The sequence below is a fragment of the Alligator mississippiensis genome, chromosome 4, assembly GCF_030867095.1.
Source record: "Alligator mississippiensis isolate rAllMis1 chromosome 4, rAllMis1, whole genome shotgun sequence".
In the NCBI taxonomy this organism is placed as follows: Eukaryota; Metazoa; Chordata; order Crocodylia; family Alligatoridae; genus Alligator; species Alligator mississippiensis.
In genome coordinates this window covers 4,336,891-4,343,551 of record NC_081827.1, presented here as the reverse complement: position 1 = coordinate 4,343,551, position 6,661 = coordinate 4,336,891, and the positions used below count along the sequence as shown (strand labels likewise).

Genomic DNA, 6,661 nt, shown 5'->3' with positions numbered 1-6,661 from the left:
AGCAGTGGGAACAGCTCTTGTCTCTCCTGCCATGACAAAGCTCCCAAGCTCATGCCCTCCCCTGTTGCACAGCGCTCCCTGAGCCCTGCCTCAGCATCTGGGTGTCACGGACAGGTGAGGTGTGTTTGAGGTCAGCCCGCGTGGCCTCCAAACCCGCTCTGTCTTCTGCAGCGTAGGGACTGGGCACGGTGTGACCTGCATGCAGACAAAATCAACCCGTCCTGGGACTGGCTCCCCTGGAAAGTGTTACGCAGCAGCGTGGTGACAGCAACGGGGAAAGGCATTATGCTTGTCCACGCAGAGCCACTCTACATGAATCTTTATAAATACAGTATTGTACACAAGGACTGGTAGAAAGTCGCCATTCAAGGGATCGCTGTGAGTATTCATGCCAACGAGGCCTGCCGTGGAGCCAGAGCACTGCTCCATGGAGGTGTCGACACCACAAGCCCACGTGAGAATGGACTGCAGTTTGTGTTACACTTTTTCAGACGTCTCTGCTCTTCTGGTGGCCGGGAGCATTTGGGTTCAATTCCAGCCCCAGGAAGAAGAGGCCAGGCTCCACTCCGTTTGCTTTTGCATTACAGATGGGAGGAAGGAGACCATGGGAACAGCTCTCGAAGCGCCTAGGAGAAACCTCAAGTCTGAGGCAAGATCAGCGGAGGGGCGAGTCACACAGCAAGGTGGGGAGTCCTAGCTCGTCCCTCGATGAGGATGTGTCAAGGGATGGTTGCGGTGACGAAGCATCTTTGTTGTGGGCATCACTGTGGATCTGGCCCTGCTGCCATTTCCTATCCCAACGGGTTCTGGCAGCTGTGCAGCTCCCCGGGGAGTAGAAAGAGAAAAGGACGGAGAAAAGATTGTTGTGAGCAACCCTTATCAAATTCCAGTTCATAAAATAGCCACGCAGAAGTAGGGCTGGTACAGCCATTTGCACTCATCTCGTTTAGCTCCAAACAAACTGGTGTATCTAGACAAGCCTGGGGAACTGCCCAGGGACCAGCCCGGAGACCAGCCTGAGGACCTGCCTCAGGACAAGGTCTGGTCTAAAACGCTTGGTCGAACGTGTTCAGTATGAGAAGGGTATGAGGAATTGCCGATATCTGCACTATAAGCAAAAATTGAATTTCCACACCCATTCTTTACTCCTGTCCCCCAGAAAGTGGTTTATAGCTGTGAGCAAACACAAGTGCGCAGCTGCGAACAGTGTCAAAATGGCCCATTGGGTGAAAATCTGACCCCTCGTTGCACGTGGTGTCAGATAAAGATGTAACAAAACGTAGTGTCTTCTGGAACGCGTGTCTGCGGGGGTGCCCCGCCTGCCGGTGCTTTCAGAGCGGGAGGGGGCAAGGGAGCAGCAGTTGAGTCTGGGGGTTTCAGCCCCCCTCTACAGGCTGGGGCCAGTGTAGTGCAGCCCCCAAGGTGGGGTGGGGGCTCCACTTCCCCCACTCCACCCTTCAGCACCAGGTGCGGAGCCCCAAGTACCAGCTCCCTCCACTGCCTTCCCCCTCCCATTCGCAAACAGCCAGGACTGCACAGAGCCTGGCCCTGGCTGTGGGAACCTGCTTGCAGGCTCCCGGCGGGCAGCGAGATCCCCGCCCCTCCGGACCCGCAGTGACCGTCGGTTTGGTCTGGGGTAAGGGTGTAACTCAGATCGCTTTGCAAACTTGTTCTGAGTTACAGCTGGGAGCTCCACTTCCCTCTGCACCCTTAGGGCACGTCCGCACGTGCAGGCCCGTGCGCTTGCAGCAGCTCACATAGAAGCGGCATGTATTTGAGCTGGGGATTTCTGCCTCAGCACATGTGTCTGCACGCGGCCTTTGGTGTGGGGCAAGTTGTGCCACTTGGGGCAGAATAACCCTGCCCAGCTCCTCCCGGATCTGCAGCCAGGGGCAGCTAGAGCCTGCGGCCAGCACCGGTTTGCAGGAGACAGGTGGGAAAGGGTGTGGGGGGATGTGGGTGGGTGTGGGGGAGTGGGGTGTGTGGGTAGGTGTGGGTGGATTGTGGGGGGACTGTGGATGAGGGGGGACTGTGTGAGGGGGGCTGCTCAGGAGAGGTGGGTTCTCTGCCCCCCCACAGGACACAACCCCCCCCCCCACACCCTATGGACTGTCCCTTCAGGATCACAGCCTTCCCCCCCACATTAGACCCAAATGCCCTCCCCCCCACAGGGCCACAGCCCCCCTGCATGACCCACAGCTCACTGGGAGCAGCATTAGCCACTGGGGTGCTTGGGACCTCCTGGCACATCACCCCATGAGGCACGGGGCAGCGCAGTTCGGCACCGGCTGCCTGTCACCCGGCGCTGCCTCTGCCACATCAGCTGGGCCCACTCCCGGGGACCGCCTGTCATGCTGGGCCAGGTCCTGCACTCACGGGCCCCACGCACCATCAGGCCAGACCACCTGTGTGCATGCAGGACCCAGGCCGGGGCGTCACGTGGTCCCCATGACAGTGTCCCGGGTGACAGCCTGAATGGCCTGGAGCTGCCCAAAGGTGCAGAGTGTGACGCCAGGCTGGGCCAGGCCCATGCCATGTGGCAGAGGCAGTGCTGGGTGCCAGGTAGCCAGGACTGAGTCGCACTGCCCCACGCTGCCCCGCACCGCATGGAGGGCTGTGCCAGGAGACCCCTAGTACCCTGATGTCTGCTGCCGGTGAGGTGTGGGCTGTGGGGCAGCTGGGCTCTGCGGAGGGGCATGTAGGCCCTGCGGGGAGGGGAGCGCAGCCAGGGGACCCACCAATCCTGAGCTGTCCCCCATAGTCCCCCAAACTCTCCACCCCCTACTTACCTGGACTGGAGCCCGGGGCACGGTTGCTGCAGCCTGCATCGCTGCTCGCCCGCAGCAGGCAGCGCACTGCAGCAGCGGGGCAAGGAGCAGGGAGAGAGCTGCTCTGCCCGGCTATCAGAGAGTCTCTATGGAGGACCCAACCTCCGGCTGCCTCCAGGAATGGTCCTGCCTCTTGCTGCGTCTCCAGCTGCTTTGAGAGGCGTGCTGCAAGAGGCACGTGGGGGCTTGCCTGGACGTGCGCTGAGAGGCTGGGCCCACGACAGAATAATACTGATTTCATTTACAACTGTCTCTTACACTGATCTAAGTTTCACTGATATTCAGAGCAGACAGATGGCCCCCTCTCCCAGGGGACCTGCTGCGGGAGGCACGACTACCAGGGCTGTGCAAAGCTTTGGTAGCCGATTCGATTTGGAGGACATGCATCCTGATTCGGCAATGAAATCTCTTCATCTGAATCCAATTGGCAGACCAATTCAAAGGTCCGAATTTAATCAGAAGCCTCTGAATACGGAGATGTGGCCACAGACAAACAGGCAGCACCTGCTAGCCTGATGCAGGCGTGGCTCACTCCAGGTGCAAGGGGGCAAGCGGCAGCGTGGCACAGCCCTCACTCCCAGCTCTGCTGCGCCCACATCCTGTGCCACCCCCTGCCCTGGCTGGGCAAGCGGCGGCAGCGCCCATATCCTGCGCCCCCTTCCCTGGCTGGGCAAGTGGCAGGTTATGCCCTGCTTTCTCTTACCCAGCTGGGGCAGGAGGCCACGGGATGCAGCTGTGGCCATGCTAGGAATGGGGTCTGTGCCCTGCTTCCCCTTGCCCCCTTTTGCCTGGAGCCAGGCACACCTGCATTATGCCCCCACACACACCTGGACAAGCGGCAACAGGGCATCTCCCCTGCTCCCAGCACTGCTGTGCCTACATCCCACACTCCCCTGCCCAAGTCCTGCGCCCCCAAGCCCCGGCTGGGCAGCTTGTCCCTCGCTGCGGGGGTGTCGATCTGCAACCCCCATGCCCCTTCCCTCCCACCTCCACCCACCACAACACATTTACCAGCTGCAGGCAATGGTGTCTGGCATGCTGACGACTGCTGCCTTTTTAGTGTCATAGTTTCATAGTTGGGAGGGTCGGAAGGGATCTGAGCAGATCCTCAAGTGCGACCCCCTGCCATGGCAGGAAAGTGGCTGAATGGCTGAATCTCTGCAGCAGTGCCACATCTTCAGATCCAATTCAGCTGAATCGAATCGTGACAGGGATTCGAATCTCCGAATCGAATCGCTGTCCCTCCGAATCAGCCAGTTCCCAATCCCAAGCAAATACCGACCACTCTGCGCAGGCCATACTATTGCTGTCGCAGGGCACTAAGGCGCCTGCTCCTCTCAGAGCAGAGATTGCCCGGGGACCAGCACAAAGAGCCAGATAAGAGCCCAGGCGCGGGTTGCTGTGACAACCGGTTAACGAGGGAACTGGCCGCACCTGCACCTGGTCAGCTGGCCGGAGGAGGCAGGGCCCTAGGCCCATGTACACCCTAGGGCTGGGCCCAGGCACTTAGTGCCCTACCACCAGCTGAAGGGGAAGGGGCCTCCAGGAAGGAAGGGCCCAGAAGTGTTGCAGCCGGCAGATCCGCTCCCCTTCGAACAAAGGGGACCCCAGGAGCCCATAAGGTGTCCATCCTTGCCAGCTAGGCACCGAGCCTCAGAGCGGGAGTTTGCCTCTGTGAAAGGGGCAGAGCATGCCTTGAGCGTTGAGTTATGTTATAGCCCAGGGGCTCACGTTCGATCACTCTTGTTCGTTTGCTGTCTGATAACACCGGAGGTTTGGGTGAGGCTATTTGGGGAAGGAGGAGGCCTCATTGGGGGCCCACTGCAGTGTGGGGACCCCAGCGCCAGCGTGGGCGCAGAGACAGGGCTGCGGAGAGCCCGGAGAGGACAAGGGGGGCAAATCACAGCAAGGCCTAGATAGGACAACGTCAATGCCGTCTGCGAGGCTTGGGGCATGGTAAAGGGGTGGCCGGTGCCACGCATACAGCCCATAAGGCTGAGAGACTCGGGAACCGTCCACAGTGAAGCAGAACGCCAAGGGGTCGATGAACAGCAGGGTTTAATAGGATCTAGCCAGACCATGTCCAAGCCTAAAGACCGAGGGCAGCCTCCCTGTATTAACCACACCAACAAGATGTGGCGGGCGAGACGGAGGGTGCTTGTAGGGCAAGACTGGCACAGGTAAGGAGCCTAGGGGTAACACGGCCACCCCTAGGGACCCCACCCTGCGACAGCTGCACGACGTCATCACAGGTGGGGAAGTTGGTACTAGCCTGTTTCATTGAGAAAAGGGCCAGCCGGGCACAGAAGTGAACACACAACACCTACATCAGTGTAACTTAAACAGGAGTTTTACTTCTGACTTCTCCCGAGGTAACTCTGCACTACGTACTAGGCAATGATGCTGGGCTGTAGGGCTAGATGTCCAAAATATTAAGCAATCCTTCTGTCCCCAATCCAATCTGCACAGCCCTCAGTGCCCCAAAGCTACCCAGCTGTTCCCTTGGAGCTCCACAGCTGCCTGGCCAGTGCCTGTCTTCAGGGCTCCCCCACCCCTTCACAAGCAGACACGCGCTTGTTCACCTGCCCCTGCCCAGAGTCATGCTTGTCTGGGGGCAGGATGCTAGAAGTCCCGGTACTTACTTGCAGGGTTGTTGGTTGTAGCCTGTTAGTCTTTGCCTGCCTCTGGTATTTATTTGATGTATAGGCCTGCCTTCACTGTCTCTTTAGCCCATTCTTTCCCCTTATCCTAGCTTTACGTATGAACACATACATTTATGGGCACGTCTACACGTGCATTTACGCTGGCTTAAATTTACTGTGCAGTAAGTCCAGCCACCTGCTTCGCAGCACTTGGCGGCCATTCGGAGGCCAGAGGCAGCAGCCAGCATGTGGTGGCCATCCTAAGGTCTCATCCCCACCCTCACAGCCCCGTCCAGTGCCTCCCCTGCCCGAGAGCCACATGCTCAACACAGGGCCAACACACAGCAGGTGACAACCCTGACAACCCTGCTTCCCCATGCCACCCCTGCCCCTGCCTCTGCCCCGGTGCCCAGCAGCCCACACTGGTGCTGACCCTGCCCAGGCCCCAGGGGAGCCACACATCTGCCAGCCGGGCCCAGGGCACTGGCTGTGGGCGGCCCTGGCCGAACCCCTCTTCCTACACTCATGCAAGTATCAAATTGACCCCCACATTGCTGCAATGCATCATTTTTTTACTGTGCGGTCCGGGCATGCATGTGTAGACACGCGCCCATTGAGTAATTGAGGTTACTGCACTGTAAATGGGCACGCAGACGCACCTTAGAACAACAGGAGCACATTGAAAGCAGACATACTGTAATACAACCCATAGTCCATCAATCACAGTGCCACACCAGCCCAGCAAATGTCAGACAACACCTGCCCACAGAGCATGCTCCAGGTGGCATCAGTCAGTACAGAAAGAAAAAGAGGAAAACATGTAGAGAAGAGGTCAAGCAAAGGAGGGTCAGAGAAGGGGAAAACCAGCAGAGGCCTTGTCAACGTATTCTAAACCTATCCCAGTTTAATTGACCCACTTCAGTTCAATAGCTGCAGAGCCCTTTGTGGCCCATTAGTTGAGTTTGGCAGTGGCCTGTTGCATTCAGCTTCCATCTGTTTGCAAAGAGCTAGAACTACACTGAAATAAGCACTTTTAAGTCAAAATAAGAGCAGTCACCTGTTTAAGTGAATTGAAGCTTTGGTTGCCCCCATCCCTCCTTCCGGTTTCGGGTACGCGTGTCAAGGTTTTCTTCAGCCTTCCCCAAGGCATCGGGTGCTGGCTGTAGCCAAGCTGGGGCTGGTCCCCGTGCG

The 6,661-nt window shown here is 58.4% G+C and overlaps 1 long non-coding RNA gene across 1 annotated transcript; it reads right to left on the bottom strand.

The window, feature by feature from the left end:
• Nucleotides 1-304: 304 nt before the first annotated feature.
• Nucleotides 305-6,028, bottom strand: LOC132249933 (uncharacterized). The gene is made up of 2 exons (XR_009461464.1): nt 2,790-6,028; nt 305-813 (listed from the first exon to the last, which is right to left on the bottom strand). It is a non-coding gene; the product is annotated as an uncharacterized LOC132249933 (long non-coding RNA).
• Nucleotides 6,029-6,661: the final 633 nt, after the last annotated feature.